Source organism: Xenopus tropicalis, chromosome 6, assembly GCF_000004195.4.
Source record: "Xenopus tropicalis strain Nigerian chromosome 6, UCB_Xtro_10.0, whole genome shotgun sequence".
Taxonomy (NCBI): domain Eukaryota; kingdom Metazoa; phylum Chordata; class Amphibia; order Anura; family Pipidae; genus Xenopus; species Xenopus tropicalis.
This window is the reverse complement of record NC_030682.2, coordinates 8,002,762-8,025,593: the sequence shown is the minus strand read 5'-3', so window position 1 is coordinate 8,025,593 and position 22,832 is coordinate 8,002,762. Positions and strand designations below refer to the sequence as shown.

Genomic DNA, 22,832 nt, shown 5'->3' with positions numbered 1-22,832 from the left:
CCCAACTAAGATATAATTACCCCTTATTGGGGGCAGAACAAGCCTATTGGGTTTAATTAATGTTTTAGTGATTTTTTAGTAGACTTAAGGTATGGAGATCCAAATTATGGAAAGACCCCTTATCTGGAATACCCTTAGTCCCAAGCAGTCTGGATAATGGGTCCTATACCTGTACAGCAGGACCTTTGGGGCCCCTTACACACACATTTGGGAGCCCACCCACGCTCAGGAACAAATCAGAGACAGCTGCCCAAGCCGGAGCTTCAAAGATTGCAGGTATTAATATTAAACACTGACTTTTAATGAAAGAGCGTGTTGTGTTGAAGTGTTACCATTCAGCTTAGTGACTGCCCCCACTATCCCCCGGCGGGGCAGGACGGAGAGGCTCCAGCAGAGAACCTGCCTGTGTCTTTAAAAACTGCTTGTGTGTTCACTTGCACGCCCCTCCCTGCTCCGCGCAGACTGAACCTGGGACTCACTATGCAGCCTCTACATAGGGAGCAGCTCCCAATCTATGCGGGGCGACCAAATCAAAGTTTAGCCTGCCTAAGTTAACACTTACCTGGAGAGATTGACTGGAAAAAACCAAGCCCTGGGGGGGGGGGACAGTTTACACAGAGCTCCGCCGGTCACAAGCCTTGGACTTTTTCTGATAATGAAATCAGCAATTGTGCTTCTCCTACTGCAAGTAAGTTCTACTTTGCCTTTATGCATCACTGTCAGGTTGCCTTTCTGCTCAGAACCGGTCCTCCGCGTGTAGAACGTCCAGCATTATGGGTTTGGGACTCTTACGGGAGGCAATAAGTGTGATTTATAGGAGGGTAAAAGTGCAATGAAGTTGTGTTTCCCTTCTTTTATATAGATATAAAGTGGCATTTGCCCTATTTCATGTGTATGTGTTTCTTTCTATGGCAGATAGTTTCAAGTTGCTTTAGAACATATATGGTTGCACTTTATGTACAGGTATGGGATCTGTTATCCAAAAACCTGTTATTCAGAAAGTTCTGTATTACAGAAAATCCTCTCCCATGGACTCCATTATAAGCAAATATTTCTTATTTTTAAAAACAATTTCCATTTTCTCTGTAATAATAAAACAGTACCTGTACTTGATCCCAACTAAGATATAATTACCCCTTATTGGGGCAGAACAGCCCTATTGGGTTTATTTAATGGTTAAATGATTCCCTTTTCTCTGTAATAATAAAACAGTACCTGTACTTGATCCCAACTAAGATATAATTACCCCTTATTGGGGGCAGAACAGCCCTATTGGGTTTATTTAATGGTTAAATGATTCCCTTTTCTCTGTAATAATAAAACAGCACCTGTACTTGATCCCAACTAAGATATAATTACCCCTTATTGGGGGCAGAACAGCCCTATTGGGTTTATTTAATGGTTAAATGATTCCCTTTTCTCTGTAATAATAAAACAGTACCTGTACTTGATCCCAACTAAGATATAATTACCCCTTATTGGGGCAGAACAGCCCTATTGGGTTTATTTAATGGTTAAATGATTCCCTTTTCTCTGTAATAATAAAACAGTACCTGTACTTGATCCCAACTAAGATATAATTACCCCTTATTGGGGGCAGAACAGCCCTATTGGGTTTATTTAATGGTTAAATGATTCCCTTTTCTCTGTAATAATAAAACAGTACCTGTACTTGATCCCAACTAAGATATAATTACCCCTTATTGGGGGCAGAACAGCCCTATTGGGTTTATTTAATGGTTAAATGATTCCCTTTTCTCTGTAATAATAAAACAGTACCTGTACTTGATCCCAACTAATTACCCCTTATTGGGGGCAAAGAAATCCTATTGGCTAATACTTTTAAGGTATGGAGATCCAAAGTCCGGATCTGGAAAACCCCAGGTCCCGAGCATTCTGGTTAACAGGTCCCATACCTGTACTTATACTTCCTTATTGGTCGAGGTTTCATATCGGTTCCGTGTGACTAACTCATGGCTTTGGACTTACTAAGGGACTGGCACAATGAATGTTTATATATTGTCTGAATGAAGTCTGCTCCATCTTTATCTGATATCATTGTATGGGAAATAACTTGTTACATGGTATTTAAAAGGGATTTATTTGTGTGATCCTGACTTGTAAGCTTCTATTAAACATGTAGTTATATTGTCCCAAAATGCAAGGGAAATGGACCAATTCTGCTCCTTGTTCCTATGATAGAAACCAGAAAGCCATAGTCGCTTGTTTTATGCCCTGTGTAGATTAAATATACAGTATATTTGCTCCCATTGTAGCTTCCGTCTCCCAAACAGGCGTTTGTAAAATAATCAGACGTATATTATGTGATTTACTCAATGTAAAGCCTGGACTTTATTGGTTCTAAGGGACGTTTGATGTTAAGAGGTTAATTTTGTAATACGGAAATGCAAAAAGTTCAAGGCTCCTTTAAGAAACGAGCCTGCCCTACCTCTATAGAGAATCAATAAACTCGCATGATTGTTGGTTTTTCGAAGGGGTTGCACTTGGCTGAACAAGCCACTTTTAGTAGCGGTTGAGTTGTATAAATATCCCATGTAAATGGGGCATTAAAGTCCACCATGCTATATTTTTTGGCTCATTGAGGAAGTTTTAGTGGTCGACATTTCTAGAAAGCTCCAGAATCCATGGCAACTTTTTGCTTTATCACTTTAGATCTGTTCCTAAACTTTCCCAGAAACCCAGTATCTCAAAAAAAAAAACCTTAAGGTGATGGAGGGGAGGGGGGTGTAGAATTTGAGCTTTATCTTGGTTCTAGAAGCTACTTTTAGTGGTGCTCAATCAAAACGTCCAGTTTCATAATGACTACTAATGAAGCGTTACATAGAAGCATAATTGTCCTTGATGTTATTTTTTTTGGGGGGGGTCAGACTGCAGATCTGTCGGCGTTACCAATACGACAATACCAATTCCTGCAGTTAGCCGAGGGGGTTAAGATTTCAGCTATGAAATATGCTACCAACTCCTACTTTCCTAGGGGTGCAAGAAGTCTACACTAACCCTCTGGAAATGTTATTCTTTCCTGCAGATCTGGGAAGGCAAAGTGGTCAAAGTTACAATACCAATTTCTGCAGTTGGTCTAGAGGGTTGATATTCCAGCTATGAAATATGTTACCATCTCACATCCTTTCCTGATGATTCCTATCAGTCTGCAAAAATTTCTATTGGAACAGACCATCTGGAGATGTTATTTTTTCTGGTCAGACTGCGGATTTAGGAAGGCATAATGGTTGATGTTTCAATGCCAATCGCTGGAGACCAAGGGGGTTGAGATTCCAGCTATGAAATATGCTACCATCTCAAATGCTTTCCTAATCATTCCTAGCAGTCTGCAAAATAATTCTAGTGGAACAAACCTCTTGAGATGTTATGGATGTTATTTCTTCTGGTCAGACTGCAGATTTAAGAAGGCAAAGTGGTTGATATTTCAATGCCAATTTCTGGAGTTGACCAAGGGGGTTGAGATTCCAGCTATGAAATATGCTACCATCTCAGGTCCTTTACTAATAATTCCTATCAGTCTACAAAAATTTCTAGTGGAACAAACCCTCTGGAGATGTTATTGATGTTATTTCTTCTGGTCAGACTGCAGATTTAAGAAGGCAAAATGGTTGATATTTGCCAATTGCTGGAGTTAACCAAGGGGGTTGAGATGCCAGCTATGAAATATGCTATCATCTCAAATGCTTTCCTAATCGTTCCAAGCAGTCTACAAAAAATTCTAGTGGATCAAACCCTTTGTAGATGTTTTTGATGTAATTGATGTTATTTCTTCTGGTCAGACTGCAGATTTAAGAAGGCAAAGTGGTTGATATTTCAATGCCAATTTCTGGAGTTGAAAAAGGGGGTTGAGAATCCAGCTATGAAATATGCTACCATCTCAAATGCTTTCGTAATCATTTCTAGCAGTCGACAAAAAATTCTAGTGGAACAAACCTCTTGAGATGTTATTGATTTTATTTCTTCTGGTCAGACTGCGGAATAAAGAAGGCAAAATGGTTGATATTTCAATGCCAATCGTTGGAGTTGACCAAGAGGGTTGACATTCCAGCTATGAAATATGCTTCCATCTCAAATGCTTTCCTAATCGTTCCTAGCAGTCTACAAAAAATTCTAGTGGATCAAACCCTCTGGAGATGTTATTACCGTTATTTCTTCTGGTCAGACTGCACATTTAAAAAGGAAAAGTGGTTGATATTTCAATGCCAATTTCTGGAGCTGACCAAGGGGTTCCAGTTATCAAATATGCTCAGATGCTTTCCCAATGATTCCTAGCAGTCTACAAAAATTTCTAGTGGAACAAACCTCTTGAGATGTTATTGATGTTATTTTTCTCGTCCGACTGCAGATTTAGGAAGGCAAAGTGGATGATGTTAAATTATCAATTGCTGCCGCTGGTCAAGGGGGTTGAGATTCCAGAAAAATTTAAATTCTTTTTTGTTTTGAGGGTTCAGATCCCCACAAATCTGCCACCAGCTCAAATGCTCCCTTAAGTTTTCCACCAGTAGAAGATATCCAAGTAGAGCGGAAGGTGTCGGAAGAATCAAACTTCTATTCTATTTATATTCTTCTATTTTGTGCTTGTAGATTCTGTAGCCGCAATACCCCACTGTATTACCCCACTTAAGTGACTTAAATCATTTTTTGTTTTGAGGGTTCAGATGCCCAAACATCTGCCACCAGCTCAAATGCTCCCTTAAGTTTTCCACCAGTAGAAAGTCTCCAAGTAGAGCAGAAGGTGTCGGAAGAATCAAACTTCTATTCTGTTTCTATTCTTCTATTTTGTGCTTGTAGATTCTGTAGCCACAATACCCCACTGTATTACCCCACTTAAGTGACTTAAATCCATTTTTGTTTTGAGGGTTCAGATCCCCAATAATCTGCAACCAACTGAAATTGTCCCTTAAGTTTTCCACCAGTAGAAGGTCTCCAAGTAGAGCAGAAGGTGTCGGAAGAATCAAACTTCTATTCTGTTTCTATTCTTCTATTTTGTGCTTGTAGATCTGTAGCCGCAATACCCCACTGTATTACCCCACTTAAGTGACTTAAATCCTTTTTTGTTTTGAGGGTTCAGATCCCCAAAAATCTGCCACCAACTCAAATGCTCCCTTAAGTTTTCCCCCAGTAGAAGGTCTCCAAGTAGAGCAGAAGGTGTCGGAAGAATCAAATTTCTATTCTATTCTTCTATTTTGTGCTTGTAGATTCTGTAGCCACAATACCCCACTGTATTACCCCACTTAAGTGACTTAAATCCTTTTTTGTTTTGAGGGTTCAGATCCCCAAAAATCTGCCACCAACTCAAATGCTCCCTTAAGTTTTCCCCCAGTAGAAGGTCTCCAAGTAGAGCAGAAGGTGTCGGAAGAATCAAATTTCTATTCTATTCTTCTATTTTGTGCTTGTAGATTCTGTAGCCACAATACCCCACTGTATTACCCCACTTAAGTGACTTAAATCCTTTTTTGTTTTGAGGGTTCAGATCCCCAAAAATCTGCCACCAACTCAAATGCTCCCTTAAGTTTTCCCCCAGTAGAAGGTCTCCAAGTAGAGCAGAAGGTGTCGGAAGAATCAAATTTCTATTCTATTCTTCTATTTTGTGCTTGTAGATTCTGTAGCCACAATACCCCACTGTATTACCCCACTTAAGTGACTTAAATCCTTTTTTGTTATGAGGGTTCAGATGCCCAAAATCTGCCACCAGTTCAAATGCTCCCTTAAGTTTTCCACCAGTAGAAGGTCTCCAAGAAGAGCAGAAGGTGTCGGAAGAATCAAACTTCTATTCTTTTATTTTGTGCTTGAAGATTCTGTAGCCACAATACCCCACTGGTTTACCCCACTTAAGTGACTTAAGTCATTTTTATACCAACTACAGCTAATAGCTTCCCCCCTAAGGTTATTTTTTTCTCTACCTCTGCTGGGGGTTTTCCCAACACAGACTTGGCCAACTGTTCCACAGAGCTGAATATGGTGCCACCAACCAGTTAATACGCATTGACTACCCATCATTGCTCTTTGTGTGTGTGTTTTACAAAAAGCTGTTTATCTTTCCCTGAAGTGCTCTGTTAATTTCCCCCCTCATGAAAAGTGCATTTTATCACCCTATATGAGACAGCGATTAAACGTGTAATACTAATAATGCTTTTCTGATTCCTTATCCCAGAGTTTATTTATACAGTTCGCTCCACAGCAAATGGAACCTGTTTACATAAATCATAATAGACAGATAAATAAATCCCGAGGATTCCGGCCTTTGAGGAATAGTTTAGATTCTAAATAAATAGCTTTATACAAAAACAACACAAAAAAAAAAAAAATATGGGTCCAAACTTTTTCTCTAGGAATTGGGAAAGAGAGTTGCTGAAAGGAGTTTTGTGTTGGAGAAATTAGAGGCAGCTGTTTGTTTACACAGAGCGGCTATATGTATTTATATTTAATATCCTTGTATTTTACATGGGCAAGAGGAACCCAGCGTGGATACGATTTGTTGGGCAATTTGCCTGCGGTTATGGGCGCGTGCCAAAAACATTACGCCTTTTGTTCAACAATGTTGGGATAATGGCTTGACCGGCAAAGGGTATAAAAACATAAAGATAATCTGTAGCTGAAATATTAGCGGAATTAGTGACTGTAGAAAAGAATTAGAAATGAATACAAAAATATGGAGTTAGAAATAGTGATTACAATAAATCTTCATTCTTCTTACAGCCCAGGATTTCTACATTGAAAGCACAGTTGCATTTAGACCACACCCCTGATCAGACCCTGTCCTTGCCCATTTACACCTAAACACGCCTCAACCCACACAGAGCTCCGCCCAGATCCCCCATAACCACACCAATGAAGGACAGAGCAATTTGAGACGGTTCCACTTCATTTGGAACCAATGGAGTATGACTTCTTTGTTGTGCAGAACATAGGGGTTGAGTCTTTGGTAGGAGATAGAAGAAGGCAGGTAGTTTGGGGCCTTCATTAGCGATGAGCGAATCTGTCCCATTTTGCTTCGCCGAAAAATTAGCGAATCATTCAAAAATATCACGAAACAGCGAAAATGTCCTGCGTCAAAAAAAAATGTGTTGCCCGCGACTATTCTTTTGTTGCCCGCGACTATTCTTTTGTCACCTGCGGCTAGTATTTTGTCCCCTGCACCTATTCTTTTGTCACCCGTGGCTATTCTTTTGTCGCCTGCGGCTATTCTTTTGTCGCCCGCGACTATTCTTTTGTCGTCCGCGACTATTCTTTTGCCACTCGCGGCTATTCTTTTGCCACTCGCGGCTATTATTTTGTCACCCGGCTATTCTTTTGTCGCCCGGCTATTCTTTTGTCGCCCGGCTATTCTTTTGTCGCCCGCGGCTACTCTTTTGTCGTGCAGCTATTCTTTTGTCGCCCGCAGCTATTCTTTTGTCGCGCGGCTATTCTTTTGGCGCACAGCTATTCTTTGTCACCCGCACCTATTCTTTTGTAGCGCAACTATTCTTTTGACGCCCGCAAGGCGTCACCACAGGGGTGATGATGATTATGAGCACAGTGATGATGTTCAACAGGTTGGACATTGCTCATGAACATTTATAGTCTTTTGTACTTTTAGCTACCCTACCATCCAAGAGGCCTATCTGGTACAGATGGCCCAGGGCAAATGTCCTTCCTGCCCTACTGTAAAGCTGAGAGCATGTAAGCTAAGCAATGCAGAAGGCTCTTCCAACGTAAATGCCTTAAGGGACAAAGAAAGTCTAAACTTCTGAGGCTGGAACCCCCTCAGTGCTCCCCTTGACTTGGCAGTTTTCTTTCAGCCAACAGTGCCGCCATCTTGGCAGATCTCTCACTAAAGTGCAATAAGTGTATGGGGTTTTGTTGTCCTTTAGGTGTAACTATTACAGATGTATAATTACATTACAGCTAGTGAACTTGAGATTTTCTGTATCCAAGAGACATTTTTTCTCCCCCCCCATTTTGAGATCGGGTCAGATAAGCAAGAATTTCAGTCTGGAAAGTTCATATGTTGGGATAATTGATTTGATTGATGGGTTTGACGCAATCTACAGGGAAATCTGCATATTTTTATTGAGGGATAGATAGGGTGTTGTTTAACATTTTTCCCCAAGACGGGGATGGAAATGAAGCGTATAAATATAACATAAGGGCAAGTCGGACTATGAACGTTTTCACTTTCCTCTTTGGTGTCAGAATCATTTTGCCTTACGAATACATCCCTCTGGGAGCCATTAGATGGATAAAACAACTGTTCCAGAGAATGGCAGTATTTCTGTAAGGGAGGCTGTACAGACTAGAGCTAGAACCCGGAATTAAAGCAACAACCCATTCTTATAGTTGGGCCTCCTCAACGTCTTATCCTATTGGCCTTAGGCCTGACACTTCTCGGAGGTTCTTTGGTATGAGGGATAACAGGTTAATCTGAAAAATATGGGTGGGGCTGCCATGGGGGGGGGGGTCTGGTTTATTATTATATGACAACCATAACCCCTTATTTTGTTTTTTCGGACACGCTATTAGTAGAGCTGAAGTTGTAGCCTCGACTGAGCCGTTTCACACTACAAGCTCCTACACATATACTGACCCATGGGAAAATCCAAGTCAAGACAACATTATTGACCCTCAAAATTGCTATTCCCTTAGCTCCCTGGGCCAGTCAAGCTAGAACGCTATCCTAGAACTCTAGAACATGTCCAACCAGCAAATAGCTTGGCTGCTCTTACAGTTAAGGAACCCTTGCTATGCTCATGCAGAATCCCCCTTCATGTCACCTATACCAACCTATGGAAACACACTTTTGACAACAGGGACAGCTTTCAAGAAAGACTAAGAAAGGTTAACACCTAGGTTAAAGGACATGTAAACCCCGAGGGAAAAAAAGGCTGTAACTCCCCCTTAATCACTTGGGATTCTTTCTCCTTTTCTATCCCACTCCGCCCCCTCCCTTAGAAATTGACTTTGGCTCTTGACTTACTGGGCATGCTCAGTTCTTCTTAACTCAGGGTACCAAACACACCCTCCAGTCTAGCAGCCAATGAAGAGATGGTTTCCATAGAAACTCTGATCTAGCTGTGCCCTCTGCTGGAGAAATATGTTTTTTCTCCTAACCTCCTCTCCTGAGCTCAGTTTTACCTTTACTAGGCTATACTGCTTAAGGGTGAAGACGCACGGCGCTACTTAGTAGCAGCTACTAAACTCCAGAAAATCCCCTGCCATAGACAATACTGAGAATTGCCTCTGCGAAAACACTCGTAGAGCCAGTTATCAGTAAATGATCAGCATTGTCTATTTTAGTAGTCGCAACAAGTAGCTGCTACTAGTAACCTGTGTGTCTTCACCCTAAAGGGGTTTAAATTAACTTTTAGTATTACGTAGAGAGCGCTATTCTGAGATAAATTGCAGTTGGTCTATTTTCTTATTATTTGTATTTTTGTTCTTATTTAGCTGTTTGTTTAACATCATTCCAGTTTGGGATTTCAGTAGCTATCTGGTTGCTATGGCCCAATTTAACCTAGCAACCAGGCAGTGGTTTGGAAGAGAGACAGGAATATGAATAGAGGAGGGGCTGAATAGAATGATAAGTAATACAAAGCAACAATAACAATAAAACTGGAGCCTCACAGAGCAATAGGCTTTTGGCTGCCAGGGTCGGTGACCCCCATTTGAAGTGAAGCGGCCGGGACACCTTGTCAGTCTGTATCTAGTTCTGCGCAGCGAGGGAGGTTTATTCTCCGTAACCTCTGCGCTCTCATCCGTCGCTCTGGATTTATAACCTGCTGCCAAAACATCTTACATTACATCCCGCTGCTAAAGCAACACATCCCCGGCAACGCCGGCCGGAGACAGATTTCTCAGCTGTTTGGCTGTGGCCCCTGCTGAGGGCCAGTGAGGAGCGTAAAAAAAACTGCAAAACTGCATGACTTTTTTTGACTCAAATGCAACTTATTTGACGCAACCGCAACTGTTTTTGGACACAAAAGGGACTATTTTTTTTATAGATGAGCCCGCGACTCTTTCCAAATTTTTGCGCCAGTTTTGTAATAAAAAAAAAATTGCCAATAGCGAAGTGCGGAATTTCGCTGCGAACCCATTCCTGGCAAAAATATTCTCTCGTCGCTACCGAGGACAAAGCTCTGTGACAGCTAATTAAAGGGGAAGCTAATTATAGGAATACGTTTTACACACGGATAAAAAAAGACACCAGTGCTTTAATAATAACCATTCCCAAGAAACAGCCCCCCCGCCGGCCAGTTGCCAATTGACCCCCACAAGGGGGAAAAATGAATTCTTTCCTGTCCCTTAGCAGGACATCTGTACCGGTCCCGGCTGAATTAATGTAGAAATTATATTTGTGCCTGATACAAACCCAACTCAGATCTTCCCATTTGTACCAGTCATTGCAGAGATGGATAAAGGCAAAGGCCATAGGTGGGCGTGGCGTAACCCCCCCTCCGGCGGACATGGGTGGGCCCAGGGGACAGGGCGGGGCCCGTGGACTTGTCAGGGCCCTACCAAGATTTATTTAACTGCCTAGAACGTACAAATTGTGTAGTCATCTATGACCTGGTCCTGCTCTAGGGTAGCCACCTCTACTGCCTGGGAATTCTGGGCAGGGAGGTGGGGTAACAATTTAGGCAGTGGTGTAACCCCCCCTCTGGAGGACATGGGTGGGCCCAGGGGATAAGGTGGGGCCCGTGGAGTTTTCAGGGCCCTTCCAAGATTCTTTGCGTGGGGGCTCGGCAGTACTTTGGTACACCCCTGGATTTAGGCCTAGTTATTCAACTGCCTAGAACGTACAACATGTATAGCCATTTATGACCTGGTCCTGATCTAGGGTAGCCACCTCTACTGAAAGGGAATTCTGGGCAGGGAGGTGGGGTAACAATTTAGGCAGTGGCGTTACCCCCCCTCCGGCGGACATGGGCGGGCCCAGGGGACAGGGCGGGACCTGCAGAGTTTTCAGGGCCCTTCCAAGATTCTTTGAATGGGGATTCGGCAGCACTTTGGTACACCCCTGGATTTAAGCCTAGTCATTCTACTGCCTAGAACGTACAACATGGGTAGCCATCTATGACCTGGTCCTGATCTAGGGTAGCCACCTCTACTGCCTGGGTATTCTGGGCAGGGAGGTGGGTGTGACAACTGGGAGAGGCGGGGTGTGATGTCATGGGGCGGAGCTATGACAAATTGGAAAAACTGGGCTGTCTGGGTCCAAACAAGATAGGTGGCAACCCTATCCTGATCCAAGACAGATCATAAATGGCTGCACATAGAGGGGATTCGCTCAATAATAACCAGTCAATGTGCCCATGTTTAACTATGGGAGGGGCTGAACCTTAACTTGTTCTTACCCCCAAAAGTAACAACGAGGGGAGCAATATTAGGGGCAATATACAATGACACCAGTTGTAACCCCGGCGTAGCCTCCTTTATGAGAGACTTTCCCCGTAATTCTCATACATTGCCCCTCTTGTTGCTATTAATAGACTGCTTAGTTTCCCTTTACTGGTTACGGCTCGGACGCTTCGTGTGTGGGTTTTTTTAATATCGTAACCTGGAATTAGCAGCCCCTTCTAAACGTGGCCCCGTGGGATTAATGTTCAAGAATGTTCAAAGCCTCTTAACATATCTGCCGTTATGAACTTGTGTTGCTCCTTCAACGTTGGATTTATAATGGCCGCCTCTGTAAGTAAGAAGGGTGGAGGCCTTACACAGGCAGAATGGCCTGCTATTAGAGCAGAGGATTTCCCAGTAGGCCCCGGCCTGGAAGAGTTCCCATTAGCCCTTTCTTATTTCCCCCATAGGCCTATATAACCTCTATGGCATTTGGCCAACTTTCAAGTGACTTTTTTCCCATGATTCAAGTTTATTGCACTAAAAAACTCGAATTCGAATTAAGGTTCAAAAACTCGAATGTCTGGTATTTATTAAGTGGTAAAAACGCCCCCCCCCCCCCAAAAAAAATTGCCATCTAAAAGCCAGTTTCTATAGAAGTCAATGGGAGTTGTACTGGGCAAAGTTGAGCCATATTGTCCATATTGGGTTGTCCACCTTTGAGTTAACCTTTAGTACTTTTTAGTAATATTCAGAGGCAGTTTGCAATTGGTCTTCTTTTTTTATTATTTGTCATTTTTTAATGATTTAAATTTTTGTTCAGCAGCGCTGGAGTTTTAGCAGCTATCTGGATGCTAGGGCCCAAATGACCTTAGCAACCAGGGAATGGTTTGAACGATAGACTAGATAGAATAGAAAAGACAGTTATGAAAAGTAACAATAACAATGAAACTGGAGCCTCACAGAGCAATAGGGTTTGGCTGCCGGGGTCAGTGACCCCCATTTGAAAAAACTATAACTAATAAATAATGAATAGTGATGAGCAAATCTGTCCCGTTTCGCCTGCAAAATTCGCAAATCTTTCAAAAGATTCGCAAAACGGAGGAAAATTCGCAAAACAGCGAAAATGTCGTGCGGCAAAAAAAATTGTCGCACGCGGCTATTCTTTCGTCGCCCGCGGCTATTCTTTCGTCGCCCTCGGCTATTCTTTCGCCGCCCGCGGCTATTCTTTCGTCGCCCGCGGCTATTCTTTCGTCGCCCCCGGCTATTCTTTCGTCGCCCCCGGCTATTCTTACGCCGCCCGCGGCTATTGTTATGCCACCCGCGGCTATTCTTCCGTCGCCCCCGGCTATTCTTTTGTCGCCCGCGGCTATTCTTACGCCGCCCGCGGCTATTCTTTCGTCGCCCCCGGCTATTCTTTCGTCACCCCCGGCTATTCTTACGCCGCCCGCGGCTATTCTTATGCCGCCTGCGGCTATTCTTCCGTCGCCCCCGGCTATTCTTTTGTCGCCCGCGGCTATTCTTTCGTCGCCCCCGGCTATTCTTATGCCGCCTGCGGCTATTCTTCCGTCGCCCCCGGCTATTCTTTTGTCGCCCGCGGCTATTCTTACGCCGCCCGCGGCTATTCTTTCGTCGCCCCCGGCTATTCTTTCGTCACCCCCGGCTATTCTTACGCCGCCCGCGGCTATTCTTCCGTCGCCCCCGGCTATTCTTTTGTCGACCGGGGCTACTATTTTGTCGCCAGCGGCTATTCTTTTGTCGCCCGCGGCTATTCTTCCGTCGCCCCCGGCTATTCTTTTGTCGCCCGGGGCTACTATTTTGTCGCCAGCGGCTATTCTTTTGGCACACGGCAATTTTTTTCATCCATTTTGCGAACAAATCCGCCAATGGCGAACCGAGAGAATTCGCCGCGAATCCATACCTGGCGAAACATTTCGCCCATCACTAATAATGAAGACCAATTGAAAAGTTGATTAGAATTGACCATTCTAATTCTGTAACACACTAAAAGTTAGCTTAAAGGTGAACCCACCCCTTTATTAGTAATTAATTAATGACACAGAAGCTCTCACACTAACCTATGGGCAGATATTTATTGACATTTATGGAAAGGGGAAGTAAACACTTCCTTTAATGGCATGGCAACCAATCAGAAGTCACCGTTCCTGGTTGCCAGGTTCTGCGGTTGGTTCTATTTATCTCCCGTGTACCGTGTCCTGCACGTGGGGCTCAGGGGTCCATTTAGGTTCTTTGAAGGCTGAATGAATGGACTGTCTCTAAAGCCCCGACGGGCTCCGACAAAAGCGCTGCCTGTTGAAACGTGACCACTGAGATGTGTATATATATATATAGCGACACAAAGGGTTCCGCTCAAACACAGGAACAAACAGTGGGAAATGACACTTTGTGCCAGTAGCGATCGCCTAAATACAAATAAAAGCTCAACAAAAGAAGTCATACACCTTATGGCAGTGATCCCCAACCAGTGGCTCGGGGGTAACATGTTGCTCCCCAACCCCTTGGATGTTGCTCTCAGTGCCCCCAAACCAGGGAGTTATTTTTGAATTCCTGACTTGGGGGCAAGTTTTGGTTGGATAAAAACAAGATTTCCTACCAAATAAAGCCCCCTGTAAGCGGATAGGGTGCATAGAGGCCCCTAATAGCCAATCACAGCCCTTATTTGGCTCCTCCATGAACTTTTATGGTGCTTGTGTTGCTCCCCAAGTCTTTTTACATTTGACTGTGGCTAGCGAGTAAGAAAGGTTGGGGAACCCTGCCTTATGGGCTGGTGTTTCCCATAGTCCTTCAGCAGGGAGGGTGCTGGGATTTGTAGTTCTGCAGCAGGGAGGGTGCTTGGATTTGTAGTTCTGCAGCAGGGAGGGTGCTTGGATTTGTAGTTCTGCAGCAGGGAGGGTGCTGGGATTTGTAGTTCTGCAGCAGGGAGGGTGCTTGGATTTGTAGTTCTGCAGCAGGGAGGGTGCTGGGATTTGTAGTTCTGCAGCAGGGAGGGTGCTGGGATTTGTAGTTCCGCAGCAGGGAGGGTGCTGGGATTTGTAGTTCCGCAGCAGGGAGGGTGCTGGGATTTGTAGTTCCGCAGCAGGGAGGGTGCTGGGATTTGTAGTTCCGCAGCAGGGAGGGTGCTGGGATTTGTAGTTCCGCAGCAGGGAGGGTGCTGGGATTTGTAGTTCCTCAGCAGGGAGGGTGCTGGGATTTGTAGTTCCGCAGCAGGGAGGGTGCTGGGATTTGTAGTTCCGCAGCAGGGAGGGTGCTGGGATTTGTAGTTCCGCAGCAGGGAGGGTGCTGGGATTTGTAGTTCCGCAGCAGGGAGGGTGCTGGGATTTGTAGTTCCACAGCAGGGAGGGTGCTGGGATTTGTAGTTCTGCAGCAGCTGCCTGTTCCTATACAAGAGCCGGGCTGGCGTCTATAGCAAAGCGGCTCTTTTATCATCTGGTTTTTATGAGGCGAGTTCCTGCCGGGCTCAGCGGGGGGCAGATAAGCGCAGTATTTAGGGGATTAATTACACGGCTGCTGTGTGGGGGCTGCAGTGACTGGGAGCAATGGGAGATTGTGGCTGAGGCTCCTGGCCTATCGAGTACATACTGAGTGCTTAGTATATATGGGGCCAGATTCAATACCATTAATAACTTATGAGCGAGATTCAGTTAGAAGAGAAAAAGCTTTTCTCCCAATTCAGTTCCAGTCAGCTGCGGAACTACTCTCGGCCGGGCCCCCCTGCAAAAAAGTCTTCGGAGGGGCCCGGCACAGAGTACCAAACCCTACCAGCCCCTTCCCTCCGTCTGCCCTCTCTCACCCCCCAGCTGACAGCCAGGGTCGGCTGACCATCCCGGTGGGCCCCAGCCCCGACCCTTGCCGGCACCCCCCCTGCCCGACCGTTCCTGCCCTGACGCATTAAACTGACACACGCTCAGGGGAGGACGTCAGTGGGGGCCGCTGTGGGGGGTTAGGGGGCCCCTGCGTGGGGGGGGGGTAGGGGACATGGCTGGTGGGGGCACCTGCAGGGCCCCTGGGGAAGGAGCCCCGGTGGGCCCTTCACCCCTCAGTCCGACCCTGCTGACCGCCTATAGCTCCCTGGCCACTCTCCTATGTAACATTTATATGCAGTCAGGTCAGGGGACAGGAGAGATGGGGGGGAAGGAAGGGGGCCATTCAACACTAAAGGAAACAGATCCTGTGGTCTGGGCCCCACCCCCAAGGCCGACCTTAGTCCAGTTGGACCTATTGGGCCCCATACCCATAAGGAATAAACACATAAAGCTAACAACGATTGGCCGATAATGCTGCTATGTGTTCTGGGACATTAAACACAAAGGGGGCCCTGCATTCATACTGCTCCCCCAGGTACCCACTGTCTGTCACTGTGTATGGTGTCCCGGAGGGGCCAATAATCCCTGTCTCATACTGTATATAGTATGCTTGGCGTGTTGGGGGCCACATTGTGCCATGAAATGTTGGGGGCCAATGGAAAGAGAGAAAGAGAGGCAAAAAGTAGAGAGTAGGAGAGAGTGTAAGGGGCCCCCCAAATGGTCAAATGGTCCTAATTGGACCCCGTAGTATATAAGACTGGCCCTGCCCCCGCAGCCACAGGGTCTGCTTCCCTTATCGTTACGCCAATGGTTCCAGTTTTTTCCCCCCATAGACTGCGACAGAGTTTTCATTTAATAATCAGTGAGATACTTTAACTTATTGAACTGCATCTGTCTCTATGGGGAAATCTGGAACTGATCTACGGCGATGAGTCCCGCTGTGTTTATTCTCTCCATCGTCATAGTCATTTCCTATTTACCCTCTTTATTGGGGGGAATGTAAAAACACCCCCACCCCCAAGGATCGACCCATAGCGACTAAACCAAAACTGAACCTTAAATGTTTGCTTTTAGAGCACAAAAACCGATTGGTTGCTATGGGTTACTAGAACACAGAACTATCCTCGCAACGGCTGCTGGATATTTATGCACTTTCATTAACTTACGGGCCCATGCGGTCCCCAGTGTATCTGCCCTGGGGGGACGGGGGAACCTAGGAACCTATTGGTTATTTGTGTGTGTAATTTATATGTTCAATATACACCCATTTATTATAATAGCACCAAGGTGCTAAATATATGTTTGTAATAATAATAATGTAATGGGAGGAGCACATGGCTTATCCTTATGGTGTAGGGCCCACCCCACTCCCCCAGGGGCCCCTGTATGATCAGGGGCCCCTACTGCCCAACCAACCCCTTCTACCCCAAGGTATGAATGCATGGTAATACAATGTGAGCAGTGACTGCAGTACTGCCATGTAACCACTGGGGGTGCTGCTATGGTCCTTATTGTTGTAGACAAGACATCTCCTTATCTTTTCATGTTGCAATCAGATGTTCCATTGTCTCGCCGAACGAGCGCTCATATTTGCAACCTGTCTCCGAGCCAATAGGAAGGCGGTAAACCCAAGCCCTCGCCATTGTCAGACTGTTTAATCAACGGGAGGCAGCGAACTGAGACCGAGAGAATGTTATGAAAAAGATTGATTTGATTTTCTGGCTCCCGGACAGCAATCTGGACTCTAAAGAGACGGAATGATTCATATTTCAGTGCTAGAATAACATCCCCCTCACTTCTGCACTCAACAGGTCTCGCTCGACGGCAAACTGTTGGGAAAAGGGGTCACTCGAGGGGTTGTTGACCTCTGAGTGGACTTTTAATATGATGTACAAAGTGATATTGTGATGTCATTTGCCATTGGTCTTGGAATTTCAGCAGTTACCTGGTTGCTAGGGTCCAAATGACCTTAGCAACCAGGGATTCATTTGAATAAAAGACTGATTTATGAATAAGAGGGGGGCTGAATAGAAAGATAAGTAATAAAAAGTAACAATAACAATAAAACTGGAGCCTCACCGAGCGATAGGTTTTGGCTGCCGGGGTCAGTGACCCCCATTTGAAAGCTGGAAAGAGTCATGAGAGGAAGGCAAATAAAAGCAATAAAAAATAAAAAACGAAGACCAGTTGAAAAGTTGCTTAGAAGGCCATTCTATAACATACAGGTATGGAATCCGTTATCTGGAAACCCATTATCCAGAAAGCTCCGAATTACGGAAAGCCAGTCTCCCATAGACTCCATTTTAATCAAATAATTTCCCTTTTCTCTGTAATAATAAAACAGTACCTGTACTTGATCCCAACTAAGATATAATTACCCCTTATTGGGGGCAGAACAGCCCTATTGGGTTTATTTAATGGTTAAATGATTCCCTTTTCTCTGTAATAATAAAACAGTACCTGTACTTGATCCCAACTAAGATATAATTACCCCTTATTGGGGGCAGAACAGCCCTATTGGGTTTATTTCATGGTTAAATGATTCCCTTTTCTCTGTAATAATAAAACAGTACCTGTACTTGATCCCAACTAAGATATAATTACCCCTTATTGGGGCAGAACAGCCCTATTGGGTTTATTTCATGGTTAAATGATTCCCTTTTCTCTGTAATAATAAAACAGTACCTGTACTTGATCCCAACTAAGATATAATTACCCCTTATTGGGGCAGAACAGTCCTATTGGGTTTATTTAATGGTTAAATGATTCCCTTTTCTCTGTAATAATAAAACAGTACCTGTACTTGATCCCAACTAAGATATAATTACCCCTTATTGGGGGCAGAACAGCCCTATTGGGTTTATTTAATTGTTAAATGATTCCCTTTTCTCTGTAATAATAAAACAGTACCTGTACTTGATCCCAACTAAGATATAATTACCCCTTATTGGGGGCAAAACAAGCCTATTGGGTTTTTTCAATATTTAAATGATTTTTAGCAGATTTAAGTTATGGAGATCCAAATTACGGAAAGACCCCTTATCTGGAAAACCCCAGGTCCCGAGCATTCTGGATAACAGGTCCCATACCTGTACTGTGCCCCCTCACGATTGGTTCCGTGGGCGCTGTGCCCAGCAGGACTTGGGGTGGGCTTCAGTTTCTCAGCGCCAGAAAGTGAAACCTTGCCTCAGTCACATACATGTTTATTGCAGTTTTGCACCGCAGTTATTTACTCACAGTCAGAAAGGGACTGGGAAAACATTGCACAAAGCTGGAAAGCTTTTCTTTGGCAGGGGAATCAGAAAGCCTTAAACTTTAGTTACCTTACAACACAAATATTAAGCAACTGGGTGCAGATTAACTTTATTTTTTTTCTTACCAAAATAAATTGGCATGTACAGGCAGCAGGAATTCCCAACATATTTGTGCTTTAGTATCACTGGGTGCCGTATTTATGTACAAGCTCCATCCAAAGCAACGGGCTCAGGGGGAGAGTTTGCTTAGAACTCAATGTGGCCCTAGGTACTGTATACTGGGGCCCTTCCTTCTAATTACTAGTGACGAGCGAATTTGTCCCGTTTGACTATGCGAAACGGTGAAAATTTTTTGTGGCCCTTTCGTGAACAAATCAGCCAATGGCGAAATGGAGGACGGGGTCAGGAGTCCTAGAGTGGAAGCCCCGGTCGGCCCGGCACCCCCCAGTTCGACCCTGGACATACCAATAGGCAGGGTGCTCCTCCCAAGCGGTAAGAACCTGGCTTCAGGTGGCAGCGCTACACAAGTCACCGGTGGTGGCAAAAAGACACTCCTGGTAAATTTAACGGTTGAAATTACGGTTATGAATCCAGATATTCAGCTCTTCTAGTGTAGAGAGTGCTATTGCACACTCTTTACTAATGATGGGGCGCACCCTGGACCCCGTCTGGAGCTGGAAAGGCAAGGGGTGGTGGCATGGAGAAAGCCACTACAGGGTGGCGCAGGGGCAAGAATCGCTCATGGGAATAGGGCATGAGGGAGACAGTAGGGCAAGATATAAAATATATAAGGGGATCATATAATAACCTCTCTAATGTTTTATTTACCAGTAGGTCCTTCCAACGGGCACGAGGGCACCCACTCCGTTTAGAAGAAGGGAGGTTCCATTTAAACATTCGGAAAGGATTTTTTACAGTGAGAGCTGTGAGGTTCTGGAATTCCCTCCCCGAATAAGTGGTACTGGCTGATACATTATATAGCTTTAAGAAGGGGCTGGATGGATTCTTAGCAAGTGAGGGAATACAGGGGTAGGGGAGATAGCTCTCAGTACAAGTGAGGGAATACAGGGGTAGGGGGGATAGCTCTCAGTACAAGTGAGGGAATACAGGGGTAGGGGAGATAGCTCTCAGTACAAGTGAGGGAATACAGGGGTAGGGGAGATAGCTCTCAGTACAAGTGAGGGAATACAGGGGTAGGGGGGATAGCTCTCAGTACAAGTGAGGGAATACAGGGGTAGGGGAGATAGCTCTCAGTACAAGTGAGGGAATACAGGGGTAGGGGGGATAGCTCTCAGTACAAGTGAGGGAATACAGGGGTAGGGGGATAGCTCTCAGTACAAGTGAGGGAATACAGGGGTAGGGGAGATAGCTCTCAGTACAAGTGAGGGAATACAGGGGTATGGGAGATAGCTCTCAGTACAAGTGAGGGAATACAAGGGTAGGGGAGATAGCTCTTAGTACAAGTGAGGGAATACAGGGGTAGGGGAGATAGCTCTCAGTACAAGTGAGGGAATACAGGGGTAGGGGAGATAGCTCTCAGTACAAGTGAGGGAATACAGGGGTATGGGAGATAGCTCTTAGTACAAGTGAGGGAATACAGGGGTAGGGGAGATAGCTCTTAGTACAAGTGAGGGAATACAGGGGTAGGGGAGATAGCTCTTAGTACAAGTGAGGGAATACAGGGGTAGGGGAGATAGCTCTCAGTACAAGTGAGGGAATACAGGGGTAGGGGGGATAGCTCTCAGTACAAGTGAGGGAATACAGGGGTAGGGGGATAGCTCTCAGTACAAGTGAGGGAATACAGGGGTAGGGGAGATAGCTCTCAGTACAAGTGAGGGAATACAGGGGTAGGGGGGATAGCTCTCAGTACAAGTGAGGGAATACAGGGGTAGGGGAGATAGCTCTCAGTACAAGTGAGGGAATACAGGGGTATGGGAGATAGCTCTTAGTACAAGTGAGGGAATACAGGGGTAGGGGAGATAGCTCTTAGTACAAGTGAGGGAATACAGGGTTATGGGAGATAGCTCTTAGTACAAGTTGCCCCAGGGACTGGTCCGATTGCCATCTTGGAGTCAGGAAGGAATTTTTTCCCCTCTGCGGCAAATTAGAGAGGCTTCAGATGGGGTTTTTTGCCTTCCTCTGGATCAACTAGTAGTTAGGCAGGTTATATATAGGCAGTATGGTTGAACTTGATGGACGTATGTCTTTTTTCAACCCAACTTACTATGTTACTATGGAGACAGTAGGGCATGATGGAGACAGTAGGGCAGGATGGAGACAGTAGGGCAAGATGGAGACAGTAGGGCAAGATGGGGACAGTAGGGCAAGATGGGGACAGTAGGGCAAGATGGAGACAGTAGGGCAAGATAGTGACAGCATGACAAAATCGGGATAGTAGGGCAAGATGGAGACAGTAGGGCAAGATGGAGACAGTAGGGTAAGATGGAGACAGTAGGGCAAGATGGAGACAGTAGGGTAAGATGGAGACAGTAGGGCAGGATGGAGACAGTAGGGCAAGATGGAGACAGTAGGGCAAGATGGAGACAGTAGGGCAAGATGGAGACAGTAGGGCAAGATGGAGACAGTAGGGTAAGATGGAGACAGTAGGGCAAGATGGAGACAGTAGGGTAAGATGGAGACAGTAGGGCAGGAAGGAGACGGTAGGGCAAGATGGAGACGGTAGGGCAAGATGGAGACAGTAGGGCAAGATGGTGACAGTAGGGCAAGATGGTGACAGTAGGGCAAGATGGTGACAGTAGGGCAAGATGGTGACAGTAGGGCAAGATGGTGACAGTAGGGCAAGATGGGGACAGTAGGGCAAGATGGGGACAGTAGGGCAAGATGGGGACAGTAGGGCAAGATGAAAGCAGCAAGGCAACCAGTAGGTGCCAGTGGCAAGATAATAATAGTAGGACAAAATGGCAACAGAAAACCAAGATGGTGACAATAAGACAAGACACAGAGAGAATAGGAACTAGGAATCTTTGTGCATAATCTGAAAGGAACATGGAGAGCGCTGACTTGTCTTTACTTAGCGATGACTGTTGAATGAATAATCTCTCAGAATGGTGGTACCCAAACCAGATTTGTGCCTTCATTATTCCCTAGAGCAGTGAGAGCTGGTTGGTTGGCTGCTGGTTGCTAGTTGGCTGAATTAGACAGTAATTGGTAAATCTGCCTCTATCCCAAGTCTGGATACTGGGGATTTATGGGTTTGAGGTTATTCTTGATGGATCCATCTTGCTTTCCCAGGTGCCCCAGGGGTGCAGAGCGGAAGGGATGTTCCGCCCATTGATGGCTTTGCTGGTAGAACAATAAATCCCCCTGTCTCCGCCATGTAGTTCACAAGTGGTGGAATTTCAGAGGACCCCTAGCCATGTCCCCTTTATGGATGATTGCTTCAAGGCTCCCCGCCAGGCGGGTAATCAGCAGTCATTACGGGTCAATTTAGCGAACAATTTAGGGCCGAGCCACAGGGACAACTTTGTGCCTATTTATTTTTCTAAATATCGTATGGGAATTAGTCAAACCCTGGGAATGATATATAGAGTTACTGGCGGTCGTTTGTGCTTAATTGCCCCTGTATCATGTTCCGGTGCAACGAGACCTTCTTGCAATTACTGCTAATTATCAGAATTGTTAATTCAATCTCAGGAAAATATATATATATATGTGTGTTAGTGTACTCCAGAGTTCCTGATAGTGATGAGCGAATCTGTCCCTAATGCGTTGACAAATGCGTTTCACCAATTTTTCGCCGTTTTGCTTCGCCATAAAATTTGTGACATGGCAATAAAATTGTCAAAACGGCGAAAAATTGGCGAAACGCATTTGTCCAAGGAACTCTGGAGTACACTAACACACATATATATATTTTCCTGAGATTGAATTAACAAATCTGATAATTAGCAGTAATTGCAAGAAGGTCTCGAAAAATTGGCGAAACGCATTTGTCGCAGGATTTTTTTTGTCGCCCGTGTCTTTTTTGTCGTCTACGGCTATTTTTTTGTCGGCCGCATCTATTTTTTCGCTGTGACCGCTCCCTTATTTTGCTGTGACTGCAGCCATTTTGACGCAACGGTGCCCATTTGACGTGCGACAAAATTTTCCGGAATTTTTCCGCGGCAAATTTTTTTTTCTGAAACAATTTGCCAATGTCGAAATGCGGAAATTCACTGCGAATCCATGCCTTGTGAAAAAATTCTCTCATCGCTATTCCTTGACCTTTATCTCTTGGGACCCACATAGGGTTTGGGAATAGGTCTCAGGGGCTACAAATCAGTTTTGAATTAGTTATTTATATTATTTAACATAACAAGGGGCACATTAACTAAAACTCTAACATTTCTCATTTTTTTTTATTTTTACACTTACTAAGTCCACGTAAAAAAAAGCCTCAAATATCCCAAATTTTACA

The 22,832-nt window shown here is 44.9% G+C and overlaps 1 long non-coding RNA gene across 1 annotated transcript in view; it reads left to right on the top strand.

Annotated features, from left to right (window-relative positions):
* Positions 1-428: 428 nt before the first annotated feature.
* crhr2 overlaps positions 429-22,832 on the top strand; it is a 187,757-nt gene continuing 165,353 nt past the window's right edge. The window contains exon 1 of the long non-coding RNA XR_001923284.2: positions 429-688. This is a non-coding gene — a long non-coding RNA (corticotropin releasing hormone receptor 2). The remainder of the gene's footprint in view (positions 689-22,832) is intronic.